The 27,248-nt window shown below is 45.5% G+C and overlaps 1 long non-coding RNA gene across 1 annotated transcript in view; it reads left to right on the forward strand.

The window, feature by feature from the left end:
• LOC110256800 overlaps positions 1-27,248 on the forward strand; it is a 171,929-nt gene that overhangs the window by 83,664 nt on the left and 61,017 nt on the right. The window lies entirely within an intron of this gene.

Here is a 27,248-nt window from a genome sequence, read left to right on the forward strand (position 1 = left end):
GTGAAGGGATTATTTGCTATGCAAAAGTATCCTTTAAGAATGGACTTTTCGGAGTTCCCGTCGTGGCGCAGTGGTTAACGAATCCGACTAGGAACCATGAGGTTGCGGGTTCGGTCCCTGCCCTTGCTCAGTGGGTTAACGATCTGGCGTTGCCGTGAGCTGTGGTGTAGGTTGCAGACGCGGCTCGGATCCCGCGTTGCTGTGGCTCTGGCGTAGGCCGGAGGCTACAGCTCCGATTCAACCCCTAGCCTGGGAACCTCCATATGCCGCGGGAGCGGCCCAAGAGATAGCAAAAACAACAACAAAAAGACAAAAAAAAAAAAAAAAAAAAGAATGGACTTTTCTTCATGTGTTGAAAATTTTATCTATAACAAAATTGAGTTGGTAATTATCCTCTTACTCCAAATGGGGTATACCTGTCATGCTTTTGTCTTTATTGTCTCTGTCCCAGATACGAGGACCAGGGCCATGGGCTACACCTTTTTTGCAGTGTAGGCCTGAGTGGAGAAAAAAAAAAAAGCCACCAAATTATCCTTTTGGCCTCATTCCAAAGTTCCAACTCCAAACATACCATGAAACATAGTGTACCTGGCAGGCCTCTGGGAGGAACAGATCATGAAGCAAGAAGAAACCAGGATTATTCCTAATGGGATAATTAGGGAAACCTTTTAGTCAATACTGTTTAATTTCCTTTCAAATTCCTAGTTGCCCTATTCACAACCTAATCAGTGCCTTCTGATAATTTCTAAGAGGACCTGGAGCTGACCTTTCCCCTTCTGAAGGGTGCATCTTTGGCTTCTCTTCTGCACCTCCAGGTATTTCTAAATGCTGGGCTCTGTCGGCTGCGGTTTCATGACAGAAATCGCATTAGGCTGAGATTAGCCCAGATGGTGTTGAATGGAATACAGTGTGTTGAGGTTTGCTGTGGTGCAAGACTGGCTCAGCTTGTGTGCTGATGAGCCTTGGCAGCTCCCAGAGAACAGGTTTTGGTGTTACCTGTTGCCCTCCTTGACCTGCCAGTGTGTGCCCTATTAGGTGTGGAACTTCTAAACCTCTTTCTTTGGAAACCATCTCTAGCTGGATAACTCCTAACTGCTCTTCCTTCCTTTGGTTTCTCTCGTATTTACAATGTGCTCAACGAACAGGCCAAAATGAAAACTCTGTTAAGCTTCTATACAGAGTCCTGATCCTATCAATCTTCTGCTAAAACCTCTTTGAACCCTGAAGAACCAAGTCCAGTCTCCAGGCCTGGTGATCCAGACCCTCTGAATGGGGCTTGATGGTTTTCTCTTCCAACGCCACCCTCCCACTCCCCCAAACCCCTGGCCTCAGATGTCCCAAGCTCTTTCATTTCTTCCAGGCTTTGCTTGTAGTATTCCCTGAGCCTGTGAACCATCCGAGACCGTGCAAATAACCCTTGACACTTGGGACCATATGGAGACCAAGGACCAACCAAGGAGAGCTGTGCCAGGACTCCTGGTCCATTGCTTTTGAGCCCCTGTGATGGCTCTGTGGCTTTACCTTCTCTTTGTGCTTTTCCAGCTTGCTGTGGCCCCCTGCTGGGACTGGACTGCTCAGTTCTGCCTACCAAGTTCCTGCGTAGCCTCAGGACTCCCTGCTCTGCCTCCCACAGCGTGTCCTTCATATTTCTTATCTCTTTTTGAGCATCTGCCATGTTAGAATTGTAAACCTTCTCCAATTTTCCTTGATGCCCATGGTGCCCATGTCAGAGGAGGCATCTTGCCTGGTAGCACTGAATTAATGGGGGAGACAAATGAGTGAAAGGATATTCAAATGGATGTTTGGGGTTGTCACCATTTTGCCTGGGGAAGTTGGAGCAGCGTATCTGGTGGGCTCCTGTCCTACTGTGGGAGGAAATGGGGCAGATTTCATCCTATTATTGGCCATCTTATTGCCCTCACTCTGGCTTGCTGTGCCATCAGGGTTAGACTAGTTTCCTAGACTGAACGTATCAGAGGAGAGAGACTAGAACCTCTCGAAACTCTGTAAGGGGAACTCTTCCTATCAGAGATGTTGAGTAAGTTGATGAATGAATCAATATGAGTCTGTAAAGGGGGAGAGAAAATCTATGACCATGATGAAAAAGGAATATATGGGAGCTTCTGGAAAGGATCCAAGGACCTGGTATGAACAGGAAGGTAATACAAGATTATTTCAGTCTAAGGAGAAAGACTGAGCTATGTGTGTAAAAGAGCCAACTGTAGGCATAGTGAAGAGAGGAATGGAGTCAAAAGGCCTGGATGTTGCTTCATTGTGACCTTAGGTCATTTGTACCCAACTGTCTAGCTGGCCATTCATGTGTCCATCCATCTATTCAGCCATTTATCTCTCTACTCAAACACCCATCCATTCATCCATCCATCTAAACATTCATTCACCTGTCCATTCATCCATCTATACATCTGTCCCTGCATCCACCCATCCCTCCCTCCATCTACTGTTCATCTGTTCATCCATCTGTCCATCCATCCATCCATCCATCCATCTATCCATCTAATATTACCGTACACCCACAGTTTCGAGGGACCGGAAACCCAAATATGAGAAAGACACTTTCTCTCCCTGCATGGGATCCAGGGTGCTATGGGAAGAATGTCATACAAATCATGACTGTGTAATAAGATGATGACTTCAGAGGAACCCTCTCGCCGCTGTGTTGAGAGCAAGGGGCCCTTAGTTTGCCTGGAGTCAGGACCAGCTTCCCAGAGGAAGTGGTGTTTGAGTCCAGATCTGAGCAAGGAGGTGCTCATGGCCTTCGGCGTCAAGTTCCACACCTCACCTGTGCAAGGGTGGCATGGGGCCAGATGCCAGCCATCTAGAGATTTCTGTTCTTTCATGAGTGGCAGGTGCAGATTTTGTATCGGACCCCAACAAGAGGTGTGGAGGGCTAGTGGGGAGACAGAACCAGTTAAATTCTTGGCTGGAAGGGGGGCACCCCTTTTCTGAGAGGCCCCTAGACTCTGTCCAAGAACTGGTCATTGCTGATGGGGGGTTAGAGGAAATGCTTGCTCCCTCCGGTTACTTGTTTCCTGGGACAAGGCTAGAAGCTGGCTTTCTAGACTTTATTTTGGGCCCAGGACCCATGATCTGTAGTGTGCCAGGAACCCTATGAATTTTAATAGCCTCCATTCAGAGTGATGAAAACCTTAATGAAATTTAATTATCTCAATGTTAAGTATTTTGTGTTAAGTTATTGCATTCTGACCACTCATTGTTCACTGCAAACTCAGGGCAGCTAACCTACCTCTACCTTAATGGAAAGGAAAGTTGAATATATTTAAATGAAATTCCCTCCAAAATAATGGCCCTCCATGAAACACCAAGGAGGCATCAGGAGAGAATGTATAAACGGGGCGGCTGCAGAGGAGAGCGACCACGTTTGCAATGGTTTTCATTAATCCAGGGTCTCCAGAAGGAGCGATGTGAAAAGTTCAGAATGTAAGTGACAGGTGTTTATGGTTCGCAATTGCATTAAACAGGCTCTTAAATGCAGGTTAAAGGCCTCCGTGAAATATAGAATATACCTCCAAACGCGGCCTAAATTTTTGCCATTTTGGACTTTGCATTACTTACCTACAGAATTAGCAGCGCTTTCGGTTAATCAACTGTCAGCGTAAATTGTGGTTGAGCAAAATGCTTCTAAATACCAGTAAGCACAGTTTGCTTGGCCTGTTGCTTTTTTTTCCCCCTTTCTTTCTTCTTCCCTTGGGCCTTCCAAAGGCCTTCAGCTGATGGAGAGCTTTTAATTTCACATTTTGGCCCCCACCGCAGGTGATAAACAAAGGTTTCCCCGCTGCTCTGGCTGGGGTCAGTTATCCGGCCTCCCTACTCCCCGTAATCACACACAAAAGGTGCCTGAGATCCACAGCTAATTTGCGGCCTCTGTTTAGCAGAATTTAATAGCAGGTATTACTGCTGCCGCAGTAATTAAGGACCTTTGTCAATAAGACGAAATGGATGGCCACACTTGGTTGTAATCAGTGGGCTCTCGAGAGCCAGAGGAGTGAAAAGGGAGAGAAGCAATCCATTTTGTGAATAACACGGTCCTCCCGGCCTCCCTCCCTCCCAGATTGGGCAGTGGAATAATAATTCCCCAGGCAATGAAAGTACAGGAATAAAAGTACTTACCCTCCAGCCGGTGATTTTTTTTTGACTTTTTATTTACTCTACTGAGCTTTCTTATTTGCTCCGGGCTGCATTTGATGAAGTATTGTTTAAACAGCACAGAGCAAAATGGATGTGGGGAGGTGGGGAGAGGAGGAGGAATTTTAACCAGGTGGCGGGGAGGCGCCCAGCTTGAAGGTGGACAGCCATTCGGTTTATCAATTATTTCTCCGGGGTACAGAAAAAAAAAAAAAAAAAAAGAAAAAGAAAAAAAAAAAAAAAGGAAAAAAGACAAAACCAAGTGGCTTCGTGAAGAGGTGGAGGGTGTCATTTAGAGCTGTCTCTGAACATAGTCATTCAGCTCTAAATGGGTCGCCTGTAACAAGCGCGAAGTGAACTTGGGGGAGCATTGTCACCCTCAGCCTCCTCCCTAATGTACGGCTGAATGGCCCAGCAGAGGGGGGGCAGGGAAGGGGGGGCAGGGGCTGGCAGCCACAATTCAAAGAGACCTTCAAGGTGTGTGCCCCTCACAGTAATTGGAGAGGAAGCTGCCTTTCCCTTGCCGATTCCCTGCCTTTTTCTGGTTTTAACAAGCATGATGCTTTTAATAGTGCTTTGAGTACCATCTCTTTATACGCCTCTCCCTTTTTAAAGCAGCCTTAACTATACCCTTTCTGTCGCTAATGTCTGAAAAACTTCTACCTTTAATCATTCCGGGATGAGGCGGCCAACAAGCGGCCCCTCTCCTTTAGCAATTACGGCTGGATAGTCACAGGCGGGAGGGAGCAGGGGGTGCGAGGGGGTGGGTTGTGGGGAGCCGAGGCTGGGCCCGGCGCTTGGGCACCTCCAAGGGGCTTCTTGTTAGCGGGAGCCTGGGGGTCAGTTTTAAAAGCCCCAGTCTGCAAGGTGCGAGACCCCTCGAACAATGCCCCTGGATTTGGCTGATAAAGAAAGACGGCAGTTGGCTCTGTGGCCCCTCCGGGACACCTCCCCCATTCACGTCCAGTCCAGCACACAGTTGGCTTCTTTCCTGCTCAAGAGTCCATCCCGAACTGGGCGGAGCGGTGGAGTCTTTCTGTGAGATTGAGCTAGAAGGGTTTCACAAGCACCTCTGGGCTGGGAAGGAATTCAGGGTGGGCTGGTTCCAAGTGCAGGCTCCTACAGATGGTGCAGGACCGGTCCATCTGCCCTCCTGAGGACTAGCATGCATGCATGCACATGTGCGCACACACACACACACACACACACAGACACACACACACACACACACAGAGACACACACGGCTTTTGGGTCTCTCAGAAAGGCAGCAGGGGTGAGGCCAGGAGCTGCAGGGCCTCTGGCAGGGCAGGGGTGGAACCGGGGCAGGGAAGGCCATGATAGTCCATTTCTCAGCTGTTCCATTTCCGGCTTCTGAACACAGACTTCTCCTTCTGGAACAATCTGCACACCAAATTTGGCAGAGGTTTCAGAGGTGAAAACCTTCACAGAGAGAGGCTCTGAGGAGAGGAGGGAGGCGGGACTTCTTTAGAGCTTCTGAGCATCCCTTCTCCAAAGAAGCAGCCAGGAAAGCATTCCTTTGGTCCCTTTCTCTCCAGGCATCAGAGCTCGAGTCCTGACGCTGGAGCAGCCTAGCTCAGCCTAAGGCAGTTTTCTATGTCATGTTATTTTATTTTTATTTTTTGGTTTGCACTTGAGGCATATGGAGGTTCCCAGGCTAGGGGTCAAATCAGAGCTATAGCTGCCGGCCTACACCACAGCCACAGCAACCCTAGATGCCAGCCGTGTCTACCACCTACACCGCAACTCATGGCAATGCCGGATCCTAACCCACTGAGCAAAGCCAGGGATCGAACCTGCAACCTCATGGTTCCTAGTCGGATTTGTTTCCGCTGTGCCATGACAAGAACTCCCTAGGCAATTTTCTTATCGGTAAAGTGCAGGTGAATAGCTTCTACCTTCTCAGGGGAGCTTGTGAGCCTTCGCAAGGTGATGCTGGCAAGACTCACTGCCTGAGGCAGAGGGAGCCAGCCCATTCGTCATTGGTGTTGTTTTGCCTCTAAAGGTTCATTGGATTCCTCTCGATTTTTCTGGAAAATGGGGGTGGGGTTGCAGCCTGATTTGGGGGCTCAGAACAGGAGAGCATGTTGTGAATTCCCAGCGGCTGTAGGTTTGGGACCGTGTCAACATACTTACAACACCAGACAGTCAGGTGGTTAGCCATCACTTAGGAAGGTTGTGCTTTGTGCAAAATTACAGGGGAGAAGTGAGGGAAGAGGTGGCTGGCCAGGGAAAAAGGAAACCTCTTTCCTCAGTCTGCTGCCCTCCGAGCCAGAGGAGGGGTGCTGTAGTAGGCTGAGACCAGCCCTAAAGATACGGTGGGCCCTCCACGTCCAGGGGTTCTGCGTCCGTGGATTCAACCAGCGGTGGATCCAAATATTTGGGGAAAAAAAAAATCCAGAGTTCCAAAAAGCAAACCTTAAATTTGCCATGCTCTGTCTGCCATTTACATAGTATTTATGTTATATCTACGACTATTTACATGGTATGTATAACCATTTACATGGTATTTATAACTATTTACATGATATTTACATTGTATTAGATATTATAAGTAATCTAGAGATGACAAAGTATACTGGAGGATGTGTGTAGGTTATATGCAAATACTAGGCTATTTTATACAAGGAGCTTGAACATCTCTGGATTTGGGTATCCACAGAGGGTTCTGGAACCAATTCCTGGTAATCTATGAATGTTACCTTACAGAGAGAAAGAGTCTTTTCCCTCCCAGATTTATTGAGATATAATTGACATATAAATTAAGATGTACATGCAACATAATTCTTTGATATATAGATATATTGTGAAATGGTTGTAAGATTGGTTAATATTCATCACCTCACATAGTTATAAGAGATTTTTCCCTTGTGAAAAGAGTTTTTAATATCTACTCACTTAGCAATGTTCAGATGTACAATATGGGATTAGATGTAGTCACCATGCTGCACATTTTCCTCAAAACTGGAAGTTTGCACCTTTTGACCACATTCACCCATTTGTCCCACCCCCTGCCTCTGGCAACTATGAATCTCCTGTTTCTTTGGGTTTGATGTTTTAACATTCTACATGTAAGTGAGATCATACAAAATTTGTCTTTGGCATTTCACTTAGCTTAATGCCTTCAGGGTTCATCCATATTGGCACAAATAGCAGGATTTCCTTCTTTTTCATGGCCGAGTAGTATTCCATTGCATCCACCATATTTTCTTCATTTAGTCATCTGTCAGTGGACACTTAGGCCATGGCCATGTCTTGGCTATTGTGAATAGTGTTGCAGTGAACATGGGGGTATAGAGGTCTCTTGGGACAGTGACTTTGTTTTCTTTAGATATATGCCCAGAAGTGGGATTGCTGGATCCTCTGGTAATTCTCTTTTTGATTTTTTGAGGATGCTCCATGCTGTTTTCCATGGAGGCTGCACCAATTTACATTCCCTCCAACAGTGCAGAAGGGTTCTCGTTTCTCCACATCCTCACCAGTGTTAGTTATTTCTTGGCTTTTTGATGATGGCCATTCTGATAGATGTGAGGTGAAAAAGCGTCTTTTCAGATGCGATTAAATGAAGGGCCTCTAGATGGGGAGATTATTCTGGATTGTCTGGGTGGATCCTTAATGCAATCACACATGTTCTAATAAGAGAAGCAGAGGAAGATTCGACATGGGCAGAAGAGCAGAAGGCAATGCAGAGATGGAGGCAGAGACTAGGGCAATGCTGCCAGGAGCCAAGGAATGCCAACAGCCACCCTAAGCTGCAAGGACTGAGGAGTGGACTCCCGGGAGCCTGCAGAGGGGGCACAGCCCTGCTAACAGCTTGACTTTGGCTTTCTGGCCTCCAGAACTGTGAGAGGATAGATTTGTTTTAAGCCACCCAGTTTATGGTAATTAATATAGCAACAGAGTTCCCCTGTGGCTCAGAAGGTTAAGGGTCCAGTCTTGTCATTGCAGCTTGGGTAGCTTCTATGGCATGGGTTCAATCCTCGGCCCAGGATCTTCCACAGGCAGCAGTACAGCCAGCCCTCCCCCTGCTCCAAATTTAAAAATATATAAAATACAGCAGCCAAGGATACTAACACAGACGCCTGCTGGAAGATCCTTTTCCATAAGTGAGTCAAGCGAACACTTGAAGTGAGGGAGAAGAGGTTCTGTGGAAGGGCAAAGAAATGTTGTCAGAGGTCCGTTCAGTACTATTATTTTTTTTCTTTTTATGGCGACACCTGCAGCACATGGAAGTTCCTGGGCCATATGCTCCGGGGGTTGAATTGGAGCTGCAGCTGCTGGCTACATCACAGCCGCAGCAACGCCAGATCCGAGCCCCATCTGTGACCTATACTGCAGCTTATGGCAATGCTAGGTCCTTAACCCACTGATCAAGGCCAGGGATCCAACCCACATCCTCACAGAGACAGTGTTGGGTCCTTAACTTATTGAGCCACAACAGGAACTCCTGTTTGGTACAATTTTTTTTTTAAAGTTTTATTGAAATATAGTTAATTTACAAGGTTGTGATAATTTCTGCTGTACAACAAAATGGCCCAGTCATATATATACACACATCCATTCTCTTTCAGATTCTTTTCCCACATAGATTATCACAGAATACTGGGTAGAGCTCTCTGTGCTATACAACAGGTCCCCATTGGTCAATCGTTCCATATACCTCAGTGTGCATAGGCCAATCCCAACCCCCCTGTCCATCCCCCACCCCGGCCCGTCCCCTTTGGTAACCATAAGTTTTCCAAAGTCTGTGAGTCTGTTTCTGTTCTGCAAATAAGCTCATTTGTATCCTTTTTAAAAAAAAGATTCCACATATAGGTGATATATGATGTTTGTCTTTCACTGTCTGACTAACTTCACTTAGTATGATAGTTTTTAGGTCCATTCATGTTGCTGCAAATGGCAATATTTCATTCTTTTTTATGGCTGAGTAGTATTCCATTGTATGTAAGTACTACATCTTCTTTATCCATTCCTCTGTTGATGGACATTTAGGTTGCTTCCATGTCTTGGCTATTGTAAATAGTGCTACAGTGAACATTGGTGTGCATATATCTTTTTGAATGTTTTTTTTCCTGCATATATACCCAGGAGTGGAATTGCTGGAGCATATGGTAATTCTATGTTTCGTTTTTTGAGGAACCTCCAAACTGTTTTCCATAGTGGTTGCATCAGTGTACATTTCCACCAACAGCGTAGGACAGTTCCCTTTTCTCTATCTATACAAATATAAATATATAAAAATATTAGCTATACAAATATAAGATTTATATCTCTTAAAGATCTATATCTTTAAATATAAGATCTATATCTCTTATTGAGAGATATATAAATATGTATAATAAATATAAGATCTGTATAAATCTATAAATATATTTATATAATCTATAAATATAACAAATGTATACACATATTAAATAGATATGTAAATATATTTATATAGAAATATAAGATCTGTATCCCTTAGAAAGCTCTATATCTCTAAATATAAGGTCTTTATCTCTTATCAAGAGATATATATATGAATATATAGTAAATATAAGATCTATATATATAAATATATAAATTTAATAAATGTAAATGTATTAGATAAATACATAAAAATAGATTTGTATACAAATATAAGACATAGAAATATAAGCTCTATATGTCTTAGATCTATATCTCTAAAATAAACAGAAGTCAGGTTTGGCAGATATGACAGGCACAAAGCATATTCTTTTAGCTCCTATGAGGAAAACTGTCAATTTGTTCTAGAAGCACAATAATTAAAGAGTGATGTTCACTAAGTGGACATAATGGTTTATTGCAGTTCTGTCCAAATCCCTAGCACACCTGAATGTTCGTGTTCAGAGTAGAGCACGGGGGAGAGGGAATTTCTGCTGTTTGAGGGGCGCCCATGGGCTGTAACCCACCTCGCCCCAGCCCCTCCCTCAGTGCCTTTTCTCCGCTGCTGGCTCTTAATCAAGGAGCGTGCCCACTGTCCTGCTAGTCGAGGGGAGGGCAGCGGGCCTGCAGGGCACCAGAGCAGTCTGCTCAGAGCCCTGGATGGGGCTTGGCTGTGTCTGCAGGAACCACAGATACCAATGGTGAGGTGTGGGAAGGGCGGTGGCAGGGCTGTGTGATGGAGGCTGCAGAGAGGAAGGGCACAGTTCAGACAGCTGGGTAAGTCCTGGCTGTGTGACCCAAGGCAAGTGTCTTAACTACTCTGTGCTGCAGTTTCGATACTAGAAAACGAGGATCATAACCTATTGATAGTTAAGGGTTATTGAGAAGCTGAACTATAGTAAAACTCATCCAGTGCCCGGAGCAGTGTCTGGCTTGGGCAGTAGTCCTCCAGGGCGGTCTGCTGCTTTTATTAACTTTGTGGAAAGAGCAGTGCTCTCTGAGCTGACAGACCTGGGGCAAGCCCTGTTTTGGTCACTCGGCAAGACCCTCTCTGTGCCTTGGTCTCCTTATCCGTAAACCATGGAAGGTAAGGAGGCCTCTCTTATGGGACAATTAGGAAGATTAAATGGGACGCGTTGTAGAAAGCATCTATATCTTCTAATTCCTTGTCATTTCCTTCCTTCTCTCCATGTCTTCTACAACTTAAGAAAATTTGCTCTTTTAGCAGGTCCTTCTTTGCGTCCGATCTTGAGCTTTTAGGCAGCCATCTACCAGGTTTGCTGACAGTTGTTGATCAACTCTGGGCCCGCTCTATGGCTCCCATGGCCCCTGAGCCGTGGGATGGGGAGAAGAGAGGCGTCAGGCTCTGTCCTTGTCCCCAAGAAGTGCCCAGAGGGTTGCCAGATAAAGTGCAGGATGCCAGTTAAGTTTGAACTTCAGATACTCAGCAAATACATTTTTTTTTAAATTTCAGTGTGCCCCAAACATTGTTTGGGAGGTATATATACTAACAAACCATTCATTGTTTATCTAAATTAAAATGTAACCAGGGTCCTGAATTTTTATTTGCTAAATCTGGCAACTCACAGGGTAGCCAAAAAAAAAAAGAAAAAAAAAAGAATTTGAGTCAAAATGTTACTGATTGCATATGTATAAAACACTCACACTGTATACAATTCTGCAGGTGTAATAAACCATAATGAAAAAGAAAAAAATCTAGCAACTCAGTGGCCCCTACTGCTCCATGAAAATGCCAAATTGGGGTCACTGCCCATTGGTTTGGGGGATTCCGTCTGAGATTGCTGGTGCCCAGGATCTGGCTCTGCCCTCTCCCTTCCTCGGTCCTGGGGCCCTGGGCAAGTCCTCCCTTCCCCTGTCCTGTGTCTTGGTTCCTCCTCTGCACTGGATTATCTCTCCGTGGTCTTTCTGGTTCCCTTCCTTTGACTTCAGACTTGGTAGAAGCCAGGCAAACCAGGCATCCTGGTATGATGTAGACACCATTACCCATAGCTTGATTACATTTTTCTCTTCTCGAACACTTGCTCTGGCTTTACATAGACACAATCCAAGTGCCCCTGACCTGCCCTTTCAGTCCCAATTCTCAGCACTTGTAAGAAAAAGTCTCCCTGTAACACAGCCCATTCCCCAGGCTGAATCTCTAAAGGGCATTTTGAAGCCCTTTTAATTTCCAATCCATTAAAAAAATAAACCTTTGGAGGGTTTGCTTCCTACATAGAGGCATGCTTCTCAGCGCGACAGCTGTCAAACTGAGAAGCATTCCATGAATTCTCCAAGTAATTTAAAAGTTGCTCCAACTGAAATATGGGGTGATACCTACTCGGCTGAAATGGTGCCATTTGTACCTGAGTAATTCAGTTCACTTGTCTTGTTTTTGTTTGTGTTTTTGTTTTTTTCAGGGAATTACTTTCATGAGGAGGAGGACGTTTCACTCAGCTACAACGTGGGTGTTCGAATCGAACCTGTGACTCTATTTCTAATCCGTTCTACCTTTCACGGCACCTCTGGGAAGGGTGATCTCTTAAAGCATCGCTTGTCTTTGGCAGTAATTACTTTTGGATGTGAGCAAAAAGTCCATTTGGGGGCTCTGCTCTGTGACATCTGTGTGTATATATATAAAATCCTTTCAAGAGCTAAGCCTCCCACTCACACGTGAGTTTCCTTCTCTTGAGAGATTAAAATACCGCAGCCACTATTTGTTTGGAGCAAACAGAGTGCCGTGAAGTCCTGTAATAGTTCCTTATAGGAACCGGAGCCACAGATTTTCTTACTAATCTTGCGAATGCCTTAGAAGCTACCTGGTGCCTCCCAAACGCATAGGCTTCCCTTGATGCAATTTCTCAGCCGTTTCCCCTGCTGCCTTATGTGATGGCTCGGCCAGCTTTATTCTCCTCCCTTCCCTCTCTCTTATCTCTCCCACCTCCTCCCTCTTTCTCCTCCTTTCTCCCTTCACAGATTCCAACTTTTCAGTCACAATCAGCCGGCGATGTCTGCCATTGGGAAACCTTGCTTCCATTTTTCCCCCCAGAAAAATGGAACCGGTTTCTTTTAACCAGTGCAAGGCTCTCCTCTCTAAAAGGTTTTTATTATTGAGTGCCCGGGGTCCTTAGTTTCAGACATTTATCTTCCAGCTAAGCAGGAACAAAAGAGAGAGGCAGCCTCCTGCACCTTCTGCACCCCGAGTTTCTGAGTAATCACCCAGCAGTTAAATTGAAGGGGCCACGACATCTTCTTCATTGTGTCACTTTGGGCTTTCTTGTTAATTTATGAGCTTCAACTGTCAAAATAGTTTGTGCAACGGACCCTAAAAATGGTGATGGATCATATCAATCAATCGGGTTTTATAGCCTGGTTTCCCTCGCAGCAGGCCTGCCTGCTGTATACAGCACATTAAGAGAAAAACCGCATACACAGTAGAGGTGCCCCAAGTGAATACGTAATACCCCCCACATGCATGCCTTCCTGGAGGGCTCTAGGATGCTTAATGCACTGATGACATTTTGCATCCCCCCTCCCCTGGGTCCTCATGATGAGAACCGGAAGTTCTTGGACCCGTTGGGAGGGAGGTCCTTATTCTGGAGGACCCCGTTATCTCAAGCTTACCGTCTCTCATTGCTATTATAACTGGGTCGTCTAAGGTGGCGCCTTCAGGGGCGCCAAAGACAAGCGTGTGGTGATGAGGTACGGAGGATGGAGGCAAAATTCAGCTCCAATGAGACAGAAGTTTAAAACAAAATCGTTGTGACTATGGAGTCTAAGTAGGTACTCAGTCATTTATGAAACCTGTCTGCAGACTTGAGGTGCCTTCAGATCCTAGTCTACTTTCCTGAGTAAGTTTGTCGGAGGTGAGCACTTGATAATGTGAACGTGGTGTGTTTCTTCTGGATTATTATGCAAATCTTTTTCACTGTGGTTTCACAGCTGCTCTGGAGGCATATGGTATTTCCCCGGGGCTAGGGGTTGAGTGGGAGCTGCAGCTGCAGGCCTACACCACAGCCATGGCAACACCGGGTCCTTAACCCACTGAGCAAGGCCAGGGACAGAACCTGCATCCTCACAGAGACAATGTCAAATGTCAAATACTTAACCCGCTGAGCCACAAAAGAAACTCCTTTTTTCACCTTTTTTTCCCCCTTGTTTCAAACCACTAATAAAAGTTCATTATTGAAAAACTTGAAAAATACAGAGAAATATGGAAGAGAAAAAACACCTTATCTTCCAACCAGGGCCAACCTCTGTTAGCATGTGTTTTATTTTCTGCCTTTTGTGCACGTAATTTTACATATTCGAGATAATCTATCTATACAGTTTTGTCTCTTCCTTTTTAAAACAATTCTCTAAGCATTTTATTTTTTGTGTGTTTGATCCCAGAGTCGGTATGTACCATAGTTCATTTAGTCAGTTCTTTTGTGTTGAGTATTTTTTTTTTTTTTTTTTTTTTTTTTTTTTTTTTTTTTTTTTTTGCTATTTCTTCGGGCCGCTCCCGCGGCATATGGAGGTTCCCAGGCTAGGGGTCTAATTGGAGCTGTAGCCACCGGCCTACGCCAGAGCCACAGCAACGCAGGATCCGAGCCGCGTCTGCAACCTACACCACAGCTCACGGCAACGCCGGATCGTTAACCCACTGAGCAAGGGCAGGGACTGAACCCGCAACCTCATGGTTCCTAGTCGGATTCGTTAACCACTGCGCCACGACGGGAACTCCTGTGTTGAGTATTTTAATAGTTTGTCATGTTTTGTCATCAGCTGGAGGGGCCGGGCTGAGAGGCTTTTGGAAACCATTCCAGAATGAATGACCAGCGGAGCTGGACACTTTCTAGTCTCCAAATATCTTCTCTTATTCCAAAAAGAGTATGAAGCCCCAGTGCCCTCTGGATATGAACTCTCACTAGGGTGCCCTTCCCTAGACTTCTCTGCAGAGCTGATGAACTCCTATTCATCCTTCAAGACCTGGCTAAAGCAGCCCTTCCTCTGCGAATTCCTGATTCTCGCTCTCCATGGAGTTGGCCCCACCCTTCTTTGTGTTGGCCTCCATGTTAGCCCATCAGAGGGCTCGCAGAATTGTATGCAGCTGTCTCTCTGACCTCCCTCTGATGGTCTGGAGATGCACAGTGCAAGCTAAGTCGTCTGCCTTTCTGATCCTGCCCAGGAACACCTGGCTCGCCTGGATCTTCCTGAGCTGTAGCTGGCATGCTCACAGCCATGTAGAGGGACAGCTCCGGTGTTTAAAGGACTGAAAGGAAACAACACTAAAAAAACCCCCACAAAACCCAAAAAACGCCCCCCCCCTTCAAGTTCCTAGGATTCTTCCTTGATTTACACTTTGGGCACAAAGACGTTTTCCCCAGATGTCGCCGTTGTTGACAGCTGCTGTCACAGTTCATGCTGGCATTTGCACCAAAACCTCCTAATTTGATATTTCTCTGGTGAATGTAATGAGTATGAAAAAGTGTCATTTAGAGCTAGTTTTCTCTTTGTGCTTTAAAAAATGAAATGCACGTAGTTATCTGTAAATGAGATAATTATCTCCTTACTTTGCTAAAGGCTGCTACTAGTGATTTTTTTAGCTTGTTTCACTTAACGAAAGCTTTACAAAATGGGGAGTTCAGAGCTGTTAATAGACTTGTTGTAATAGGCTCTGAGAAAAGGGGGAAAAAACCCCAGGGTTCCAAACTTGTCACCAGAATAGCCTGATGAAACGGCTGGCAGCTCAGCCATACATTTAAGTCTTGGTTGCACTTAGAGCAAATGTAATAATAGCTGCAACCAATATTTTTAATATTACTGATCTTTCAGCAATAATTACCTAGAACTTTTAATGTCTGCAATTAGAACGCTAGCAATTCAGTGGTACAGACCAGTGGTAAACTGCATGAAATTGGATACTTACTGTAATTGGTAATTAATCACTTTTCATTACCAGGAAGGGATGTTGTAGTTATTCTGAATAGATACATCATGCTAATTACAGGAAAACACAAACCTACATGTTTGAATTTAGAGCTTTTAGGAAAACAAGCAACTCATGTCAACATTCTATAGCTGAGAGATTAGCCCACCCAATTAAACCATGAGGAGGGGGCCATCTGTATTTTGACAAGAACCCATCAGGCAAGAGGTGCCCGTTTCCTGAGGGTCTTGATGACATTTCCATTCATTTCTGTGGGTAATTAAAATTCTCGTCCTTTATGCAGATTTAGAAATGGTTCCAAATAAATGTTTACATGTGCCGGTCGCCCTGGGTGAGCTCACACAGTAGTAAGGCTCATCTTCTGTGTCATTGGCACAAATGCAGCTCCTGCCTAGACCTGTCTGTCAAGGCCAGTCTCCCCTGGGGTGCCCACCAGCATCACGTCCATTTCTGCAGGCATCTTCATCTGCTCCTTAGGTGCCTGTTCTGTGCATGGAACCATCAGTTCCCCAGACTTGAGACTTCAGTTATTTTTCTGGTCTTCCCACTGCTTTGTGCCAAACCCACCTCATCTGTGGTCAGACCAGTCCCATCTACCTTCCTGGTCTCTGCTGCCTCTGCAGCTGCAATCCCCCTCCCCTCCTCATTCTCACTGCTGCTGCTCATTCGAGAGGCTCCTTAACATCTTTCAAGACTGCATCCCCAGGCTCAGTGAGTTAAGGATCCGGCATTGCTCTGAGCTGTGGTGTAGGTCGCAGGTTGCCAGGCTAGAGAGCCTCCACATGCCGAGAATGCAGCCCTAAAAAGCAAACAAACAAACAAACAAAAAAAAAGACCACATCCCTGTAGTTCCCATTATGGCTCAGCAGAAACGAATCTGAATCTGACTAGCATCCATGAGGACGCAGGTTTGATCCCTGGCCTCGCTCACTGGGTTAAGGATCCACGTTGCCGTGAGCTGTGATGTAGTTTGCAGACGTGGCTCAAATCCTCCGTTGCTGTGGCTGTTGTGTAGGCCAGCGGCTACAGCTCTGATTCAAACCCTAGCCTGGGACCCTCCATGTGCTGTGGGTATACCCTAAAAATACAAAAAAAAAAAAAAAAGAGAGAATTAATGCAAAAATTTTAATCCATGACTAGGGCCCCAATCCCCATTACTCTAGCCCTGACAGGCAGTAACATAGAACATGCCTTCCATAGGTAATGAAAGGTGGACCCTGGGGACAAGCTAAGCTGCTTCACCTGAGTCGTGGCCCCAAAGCCTATCCCCAGGGTGGAGTCACGGGAGAGGGGGTGGAGTCACAGTCACTCTCATCTGCCTTTGTCACCTTCACACTTGTATCTGGAAGCCCAGCTCCAGGTAGAGGGTGGGAAGTAAGAGCTTGTTGGAAGCTTGAACATCCTGTGTTCTTGTGTTCTTCTTAGACAGCGAGGGAGGAATAAAGCATTGACTGCTTTCTTCTATGAATATTAATATCCATTAATTGGCCATCAATCACTTTTCATTATCAGGAAGGGATATATGCCTGTTCTCTCCTGGCCAAAGCTGCTCATGCCCTACCAATAATGTCATTACAAAATTGGACCACGATAGAGAAGTGGGTCCTCTATAAAGAAACCACTTACAGGCAAAATGGTGGGTGCAGGAGCCAAGAAACCCACTGGGCCCACACCGCTCACAACAATCTTTGGAACCTCTTAACCTGTTCTCCCATCTCAAGAAGCTTTCAAAGGTGTCTCTGAGCCATGGTGGTTCCAGTTCTGCTCTGGTTACCAACTTCCACACACTGGCCTTAGTTGAGTTTCAGAGGATTCCTTTCCTTTCTCTTGGCAGTAGAACAATACTTCCTCAGAGGCATGTGAGCAGAAAGAGTGGAAGCCTGATTTCGAAGCGGCTGGTGGTGAACCTGGCTGCCCTATGACTTCAATAATGGGAACCTCACCATTTCTGCCCTGGGGGCCAGTCGCCTTCCCTGACAGGCTCATCAGTGTCACACTGGAACCAAGTTAATATACAGCTAGAATTTTTAAAATTAGACATGAGGGAGTTTCTCCTGTGGTGTAGCAGGTTAAGGATCTGGTGTCATCTCTGCAGTGGCTCGGGTTGCTGCTGAGGCTTGGGTTTGATTCCCGGCCCAGCGTAGCGGGTTATGGATCCAGTGTTGCCAGAGCTGGATCCATGGGTGTGGCCAAAAAGGGAAAAAAAAATTCGACGTGAAATGAATAGCCATCCTGGTAAAGCATAAACTTCTTCCCTTTGCTCCTCAACACAACCCATTACATGGAGCTTCTTTGGCTCAGTTTCATTTTGTTCCCTATTCCATCCTCGCCAGAGTCCCGGAATTGGTGCCTCGCCCAGCAGCACAATTTCAGCCGTGGACTCTCTCCTCTGCCTTTGTCACAGAGCTGAGTAATGATGTGACAACATGTGATTGGGCGATTGATGTCAAATGTTAGCAGCAACATTCATTTTCCCCTGAAATGGACAAAGAAGAGTATTAGTCATTTAGAGATTCCGTCTGGGAGCTACACCTCACGAGTGATATTCCGAAATTGAATTGGTCTGAAATTTAAAGTGGCTTTTAAGTTCTTCTCCTTTGATTTTCCTCAGGTCACGCAGAGCTGTGAGAGGCCGAGGGAGCAAGTTAGTGATGGGAACTGCCCATGTCATTTGTTAGCTCCCTGACTCCTCCGCAGAAATCCATTCCTCCAGTGACAGGACGTTCCTGAGGCCTAGGGTCCCCTGGAGAAAAATCCTGGGCTTGGGAGGTGGGCAGATCTGGGCTTCCGGCGTGGCCGCAGCCCTGCTTCCTCTGGAAGCTTCTGTTTCTCCATTTGTGAAACAGGCTTAATAAGAATACTTCTTGTCATCCTCATGAAATAAGACGGTAAGATTTAGAGGGGTGAGTAAGGGGCCCCATGCAGGGTGAGTGAGGGCCTAACTAAAATTTCCTGACACAGAGTCCCCAGTGAGATCTGGTCCCGTCCTCCAGGAGGCCACTGGGCTTTCCGCATACACTCCAGGCAGAGAGTTCTTGTCCCTCCAGCAACGACCAACCAACATGTGTCTGTGCAGGACTTGGGTTCAGAGCCGCCCCCCCAACCCCAAGGATCCTCCAAACGTCCTTCCCTTGGAAGCCCAAATGGCCCTGGATGAGGGCTTAACATTCCCTTCATGATCAGCATTTTTCAAGAAAAAGAACTGTGCAGCAGCCTGCGGTCGTTATTTAAATGTGGGAAGGGCCTGGCTCGTGCCGAGCCCTCTACACGCCGGAGTCGCTGATATCATTGTTAGAAATGGCTTCCACCTACGGCTCTGATGCATGGCCTGGTTAGGACTGTGATTCATAGCCTGCCGAGAAGCGGGTGGAGGCGGCGGCGTTACCTCGAAGCAGGGCCTGGGAGTAGGAGCTCCAGTGGGATGCAGGCAGATATGCTAATGAGGTCAATGCACGTTACATTAAAAAATCCAAACCTCATTTGCAAGGGAATGTTAATGAGGAGGAAAAGCTCGGCTCAGCCTGGACTGGAGTCACTGGCGGGACTAGTTCTTGCTCAGTTAAGTAACATAATTTGTTCAATTTGTTTTATGTCAGTAAGTGAAGAACCTTTTACTCACTTTGATTCATGGAAGGAGGTTAGACAATGGTACAGTAGAGAGGAAATTAACATTTAACCTGCCCGGCTGGGTTTTCTAACGGATGTCTCAATGTGACTGTGGCAGAGTGCGTAAATTCTCCCGATAAACCCGAATGAAACTGCAGCTATTTAAATCCCAAGGAAAACCTGGATGTCAGATCTTAGACTCTAAAGAGAGACCAGTGGGTGTTGGCTCAAGAATTGGAAGACTCGAATGCTAGCCTCATCAGTTCCTCGTTACATAACTTTGAGTCATAAACTAATCAGGCCTCAATTCTTGCATCCGTACAATGGAGTTAATGCACAAAGATGTTGTGAGTTCATAAACTGTAATGTACCCATATGTCAATGGATTGATCTCACAACTATTTATGGAGCATCTGTTATGTACTGGGCACCGTGCTAGTTGCTGGAGTGGTGAACAGAATTTCAGGGCCCTCAACCTAAAGGAAATTACAGTCCGGCATCCTGTGACATGTTTTATTGTGAAGAATTTCTGTTGTGGCTCAGTGGGTTAAGAGCCTGACATAGTGTGTGTGAGGATGTGGGTTCAATCCCTGGCCTAGCTTAGTAGGTTAAGGATCTGGTGTTGCTGCAAGCTGTGGCATAGGCCTACAGCTGCAGCTCTGATTTGACCCCCTAGCCTGGGAATTCTTGTATACCACAGGTGCAGCCCTAAATAGAAAAAAAAAAAAAGATTTTTTTTATTATGAAAAATTTTAAACTTTCATGAGAGTGGGCAGAATATTATAATGAATGTCATCTACCCATTACTCAGGTTCAAGCATGAACAAGATTTTGCAACGTTTGCTTTATCTCCCATGTTCTTTGCTGAATGATTTTAAAACAGATCACAGACATTGTGTTGCTTTTCTACTGCTGTGCAAGTTACCACAGATTCAGCTGCTGAAATAACACTCATTTGTTTTCTCACAGTTTCTGTGGTTTAGGAACCTGGGCACAACTTACCTTGATCCTCTGCTCAGTCTCACCCAGCTACAATCTGGTGTCAGCCAGGGCCGGGGTTGTTAGCAGAATTCAATTCCTTGTGGTTGTAGGACTGAGGTCCTTCGCTCTTAGAGACAGTACCTGCATAGGCAGCTCCCAGCATCACTGTTGGCTTTTCCTTTGAGAAAATCTATTTGACATTTCACCCTCAGCTTTTATTCAAGGATTCGCTTGATTAGGTCAGGCCCGTCCAGGGTAATTTTCCTCTTGATTAACTCAAAGTCCGCTGATTAGGAACCTATCATGGGGATGCTGTGCCATCACATTCTCAGGTTTTGCCCGCACTCATGGGGTGGGCATTATTCACGGTAGGTGCACCAGGGAGTGTGAACCTGGGGTGCATTTTAGAGTTTTGCCTGCCATGGACGTCTTATCCTTACCATCTTAAATATGCATTCCTAGAAATTATGGGCACTTTTGGCCATAACTAAAACTTTATGTTACTCTTGAATCCGGGTTGTTATGTTAGTCAGCTTAGGACGTGTTATACTGTCATAACAAATCACCCCCCAAACCTCAGTGACTTCCAACCACAAAGGTTTCTTCCTTGGCTCATGTTCCCCCTCCATCATGAATTGGCTTCAGCTTTCTGTCCTGAGGCCCTCTTTGAAGGAAGAGCCCGTTTCTGGGAAGAGGTGGAGGGACATGCAAAGGCTTGTCAAGCATCAGCTGGGAAGTGTCCGTGTTGCTGTTTCTTGCCCCTCCTTTGCTTGTCCTGCTCTCCAGGGGCTGGCAGTGCCATCCTTCCCCTTTGGAAGGGGTTGGCTGAGTGTATATTTTAAAGCAGAAAACAGATCTCCCAGGTGCCTCTTAAGTACCTTTTATTCTTGAATCGACTCACTCCCACACCTTTTCCCCAGAAGTTATTGACCCATTGGAGACGACAATCAGTTCTATCAATTGTTCTACATTCTGAATTTGTCTGTTGGCTTCCTTGTGGTGTCATTTCACATGTGTCTTTCTGTCCTATGTTTCCTGTGAGCGACAAGGTAGGTCTAATGAACATTTGGGGGGCAGGAGTACCTCACAGCGGGTATTTGATACCTCATATTTTATACCACCAGGATGTTAGGGAGTCTGCATCTAATAATGAAGAAGATGACAATAGCAATGACCATCCCCCATGAATTACAGCCACCATTCGTGGGCCACTAAATACATGTCAGGCCCCACTCGAGGCGCATGATTTTCGTCATCTCAGTTACTTTTCACTAAACTCTAAAGCGGCGGATGGTCTTATCCTCATTTTACAGATGAGGAGATGAGGCCTCAGAAGTGTCTGAATCAAGTTCACACAATTAGGGCTGTTGATCTGGGAAATGAAGGAGCTCAGATCTTTTTAGTTCAGAAACTGACGCCCTCATTATCCCTTGAACAGTCCTTTACAGTTTGCAGAACCCTTCACAAGCCATTGATTTCTCTGTGGAGAGCTACAGCAGCCCCGCGAAGGAGAAGGGCGCTGATAGCCCTGTAGTGCAGATGCTATGAGTGGGTCCGGCCTGCAGGCTGCGGAGGCAGGATATGGGTGCAGTGACTCTGCAGAGGAGCCCACCAGAGCACAGAGATTTGGCCAGTCCTCAGTGTGGCCACCCCCCGGCCATCCTTCTCAGTATACATGAGATGCTCAAATTATGATGTTTTATTCTAATGACAAAGAGTATAACAAGCACAGGAAATGGCCTGGCATTAATCTCCACTCCATCTTGTGGCAGTGACTGCAATGAAAATGAGAAATAGTTTAAGCTTAACCCATTCTCATTACAATCATAATTACATTTTGTGGTCATTCTTAGTTTCTAGCAGAACCCAACTGCTCTCCATGTCAATTTGAAAGATACAGACAGCCTTTAATTTTTCTCCAGCATTCATCTGCCCAGCCATCTGCTGAGGGCTGATCCTTGGGAAGCTGAAAATTAGGCTTAAGGAACTTATCTGTTTTATGTTTTAAATGGTTTGGCACAGACCTGCTAAACATCTGGATAAATGCAATTTACATGCATGTGCCTCAAAAAACATTGAGTCAGGCAACCGATTTATCTTTCTAATAATATACTTACTAGAATACTCAGATTTGGGCCCTGATTATTCAGTTAATGGCACTGAGGGCTAACCAAGGAGCATGCTGGGTGGCATGAGAGGCCAGGCTGGGGATCAAAACTTGCCCAGGATAACCCTCCAGTTCTCAAGCCATCACTGGAGGACTGAATGGCTATATCCCTATAGACATGGTGAATTGATGACACTTTCCAAAATAGCTGCACAGCACATAGCTCTGCAAAATTCTGTTGTGGCTGTTGTATAACAAAGCCATTTTCCAACGAGTATCTTTCCCAATGGTTCATTCATTTGGGGGTTCGTGTTAATTGAGCACCTGTGTTATGCTGGGTGTTGGCCAGGAGCTGGGGATACAAAGACAAATGCTTTCAGGGGGGTCTATGTTCTGAGAATCCTTCAGAGTGTGCCACGTAGCACAGAAGGCTTGAGGGTACAGAGGAGCACCCCAGGCTCTATCTGCCACCTGGAGTGGAGGATGGATAAGGAAGGCCCTGCAGCCTCTCTGCATCCCAGCCTGGCCTTGACTCCACAACAGTGGGAAAATTACCCAGCATCTCTGGACCTCAGCTTTTCCACCTTGAAAGCGTCTACCTGGGGCTGTGGAGAACTAAAGTAGGCCATGTCATTCAAGTGATTAGTAGAGGGCCTGGCATTTACTGGCCAACTAAGAGCTCTCTAAGTGGTGGGCAGGGCTTTGTTAGGGATAGGAAGTGCCTTCCAGGGTGAGGGCTGAACCTGTGCTAAGACCCAGCGCTGTGAGAGAGCATTGAGCATGGCTGGACCATAGAGGAGGAGGGAGTGCCAGCAGAGGCCAGATTCTACAGCCGCCTGTGGACCAGGCGAAGGGTGTCGGGTATTGCCCCAATGCCCAGGGGGCCCTGACAGCAAGGGAGATGGTGGAGAGGGGGATGATCAGATAGGCATTTTAGAAACGTCCTTCTGGCTACATGGTAGAGAATGAACCCCTCAAACTCGGGGCAGGACTGGGCAGGGGGGTTTGACAGCAATTCCAAAGGGGACCTTGATGGTTGTATGTTTCAATGGATTCTGTTTTCTCACAGATGATGCTTTACACAGATTTCTTTAAGGAAACTTTTGGAGAATTTATTTTATTATTTATTTATTTATTTTTCTTTTTAGAGCCACACCCACGGCATATGAAAGTTCCCAGGCTAAGGGTTGAAACAGAACTGCAGCTACTGGCGTACACCACTGACCCACTGAGCGAGGCCAGGGATTGAACCCACATCTTCATGGATACTAGTCAGGTTCTTAATCCCCTGAGGCACAACAGACACTCTGAGCATTTAGTTTATTGGACTGAACTATTTCAAAGAGCCTCCCGCACAGCCCAGGGGACAAAGATTTAGGATGCACTTTGGGTGAGGCATGGAGCATGGTGCCATGGGGCTGGGCCACTGGGGGGCTTGCATTCGGAGTCCTGGGATAGGAAGGTCCCTCCCACCTCCTCTGCAGAGCCCTGGCCCTGCCAAGGTAAATGCAAGGAGGTATTGGCAGAGGGGTGAAGCTATGGACCTGTGCTAACCACCCATGTGTTCTGAGGGCAGAAACAGAAAGCTGTGGAAAAGTGTCTGGAGTGGTGGGTTTCCTAGCTCATTCTCCTGGTATCTCTTTCTGACTCATGGACTGATTTTCCCCCATGGTTCAGCGTCTGGCAAGTCAATAGGAGTGTATGTAGTACCGCCTGGCCAGCTGCTCCAGAGAGCATCCTGTTGTATTTTGGATTGGTTTGATCATTATACAACTACAGATGTGATAAATTCATTTGAGTAAAAAAAAAAAATAATGTGCAGCCTCATAACATTGTTTAAAAATAAATTCACAGATACAAGCAGGGCAATTGGCAAAGTAGATGAAAACTGAAAGGGAAAACACTGTGATAAAATTGGACAAGTAAATTAGACATTTGCCATTAGACCTGCCAGGAAATAAGACCGGCTCTAATTGATGCAGCAGATCTTAGCACGAACCCACAGACGCATGCAGAGGCCGGCCCTCTCCTCATCCAGCTGTCCCTTGCCTCAGTCCTGAGTCATCGTCAGCTGGCCCTGAGCTGCGGCCTCGGCTTTGGCAGCTCATAATAGGGAGTGGAATTAGATCTGACCTTTACAATTGTGGCCTTTTTCTAATTATTAAATTTAAAAATGGTTAAATCTCAAATGAGCTGAAATCTTTTGTACAAAGAACCCATCTATCATTGCTTTTGTCCATGAAATATATTTAACCTCAACCACATAATTAACGCCAGTGAATCCACCAGGCGGGTTGGGTTTATTATGCTTGTGGAGATGGAGAGCTCAGCCATTCTCCTCTGAAAAGGACAGTGCTGGTTCCCTCGCAGGCATCGTTTCAGAGTTTCTTGGCAGAAGCTATAGGTGGGAAGTTGAATCTTTCCACTTTGCCTCCTTGCGTCCCCTCCACAATCCAGGTGGAGAAGAAAGTTCTTTCACAGTTAGAGAGAAATGCCCAACAAAGGACAGTTAGCCAGGTTGGCAGCACATCCTGGAGGAGGATGTGTGTCAGGGGCAGGAGGAGCCAGGTCAGCTTCATGAGGCCCTCAGGTGAAGGCCCAGCCTCGGATATCCAGCTGCAGTTTGCAAGCAGGCAGAGAACAGGTGCAAAGCTGCTGGCATCTAAAGCAGAGATTCTCAGTATGATTCTGAGAATCTAGTTTGCCCAGAAACTGAAAGAGCACTGGCTTGAGAGGCCAATAAACTTGAGTTAGGATTTGCATCTTTGCTGTGTATTTGGTGTTTGAATTTGGCGAGTCATTAAACCATTCTGAGCCTCATTTTTCATGTTTCTGAAATGAATTTTCAAAATATAAGTATCTTGCAGAGTTATTATGGTTTTAAATGGGCTAGTGTATGTCAGGTTCTTAGCACAGAGCTTGGCACATAGACATCAGTGACCTACCATTCTTCTTTTTCTTTTATTCCTCCTCTTTCTTCTCCTTTTTTTTTTTTCCTCCTGGAAAATGGGTTGGACAAACTGAAAATAGGCAATTAAAAGTTGTGTGTACTGGAAGGGGGGGTGGGGAGTGCCTGCCCTATCAAACAACAGGATTTCACACAGCTCTAGTCATTGTGATAGTGTGGTATGGTCCATCCACAGACAACCATCTGATGGAACTGAATGGAAAGCCTGGACGCAGACACTGCAGACCATTAAGGGGAAACATGGACCAGTCAGTTAAAAAGGACTTGGAGCACTGGTTAACCACATGGGAGAAATGAAATGGGATCCCTACCTCACACCATACACAAAATCAATCCCAGATGGATTAAATGTGAAAGGCAACACGTGAACATTTTAAGAAGAAAATAGAGGAGATTTTTTTTATGGCCTCAAGGTAGGACAGGGTTTCTTAAGCAAAATACAGAAAAGTTGTACATTTTTCAATTTTTTTTTGTAGAGTTTGTATAAGTTGTTTGCATAATTTAGAGATTAAGCCTTTGTCAATTGCATCTTTTGAAACTATTTTTTTCTGTTAAAGACCTAAATAAACATTTTTCCAAAGAGGATATATAGATGGCCAAAAAGCACATGAGGAGTTCCCGTCGTGGCGCAGTGGTTAACGAATCCGACTAGGAACCATGAGGTTGCGGGTTCAGTCCCTGCCCTTGCTCAGTGGGTTAACGATCCGGTGTTGCCGTGAGCTGTGGTGTAGGTTGCAGACGCGGCTTGGATCCCGCGTGCTGTGGCTCTGGCGTAGGCCAGAGACTACAGCTCCGATTGGACCCCTAGCCTGGGAACCTCCATATGCCGCGGGAGCAGCCCAAGAAATAGCAAAAAGACAAAAAAAAAAAAAAAAAAAGCACATGAAAAAATGCTCAACATCACTGATTATTACAGAAATGAAAAATCAAAACTGCTCTGAGATACCACCTCACCAGTCAGAATGGCCATCCCTTTTTTTTTTTTTTTTTTTAGGGCTGCACCCACAGCATATGGAGGTTCACAGGCTAGGAGTGAAATTGGAGCTGTAGCTGCTGGCCTACACCACAGTCACAGCAATGCCAGATCCGAGCTGCATCTGTGACCTATACCACAGTTCACAGCAATGCTGGATCCTTAACCCACTGAGGTAGGCCAGAAATTAAACCTGAATCCTCATGGATTCTAGTCAGATTCATTTCCTCTGAGCCATGATGGGAACTCCCAGAATGGCCATCATTAATAAGTCCACAAATAACAAATGCTGGAGAGGGTGTGGAGAAAAGGGAACCCTCCTACACTGTTGGTGGGAATGTAAATTGGCACAACCATTATGGAAAACAGTATGGAGGTACCTCAGAAAACTAAATATAGAACTACCATATGACCCAACAATCCCACTCTTGGGCATATATCTGGGCAAAGCTTTCCTTGAAAAAGACACATGCACCTGTATGTTCATTGCAGCACTATTCACAGTAACCAAAACATGGAAAAAACCTAAATGTCCATTGACAGATGATTGGATTAGGAATATGTGGTATATATACACAATGGAATACTACTCAGCCATAAAAAAGAACAAAATAATGCTATTTGCAGCAACATGGGTGGAACTGGAGACTCTCATACTAAGTGAAAGAAAAAGACCAATACCATATGATATCACTTATATCTGGAAACTAATATAAGGCACAAATGAGTCTTTCCATGGAAAAGAAACTCGTGGACTTGCAGAAAAGACCTGTGGTTGCTGAGAGGGAGGGGAAGGAGGAGGAGGAAGTGTGACGGACTGGGAATCTGGAATTCATAGATGCAAACTACTGCATTTGGAATGGATAAGCAATGAGATTCTACTGTATAGCACTGGGAACTATATCTAGTTACTTGTGATGGAGCATGATGGAGGATAATGTGAGAAAAAGAACGTATATATATATGTGTGTGTGTTACTGGGTCACTTTGCTGTACAGTAGAAAATAGAACACTGTAAACCAACTATAATAGAAAAAAATCGTTAAAAAATATGGAGAAGTTGATAAGTTAGACCATTAAAATTCAGAACTTCTTTCAACAAAAACTTGGATAAGA

This window comes from Sus scrofa, chromosome 14 (assembly GCF_000003025.6).
Source record: "Sus scrofa isolate TJ Tabasco breed Duroc chromosome 14, Sscrofa11.1, whole genome shotgun sequence".
NCBI classification, from domain to species: domain Eukaryota; kingdom Metazoa; phylum Chordata; class Mammalia; order Artiodactyla; family Suidae; genus Sus; species Sus scrofa.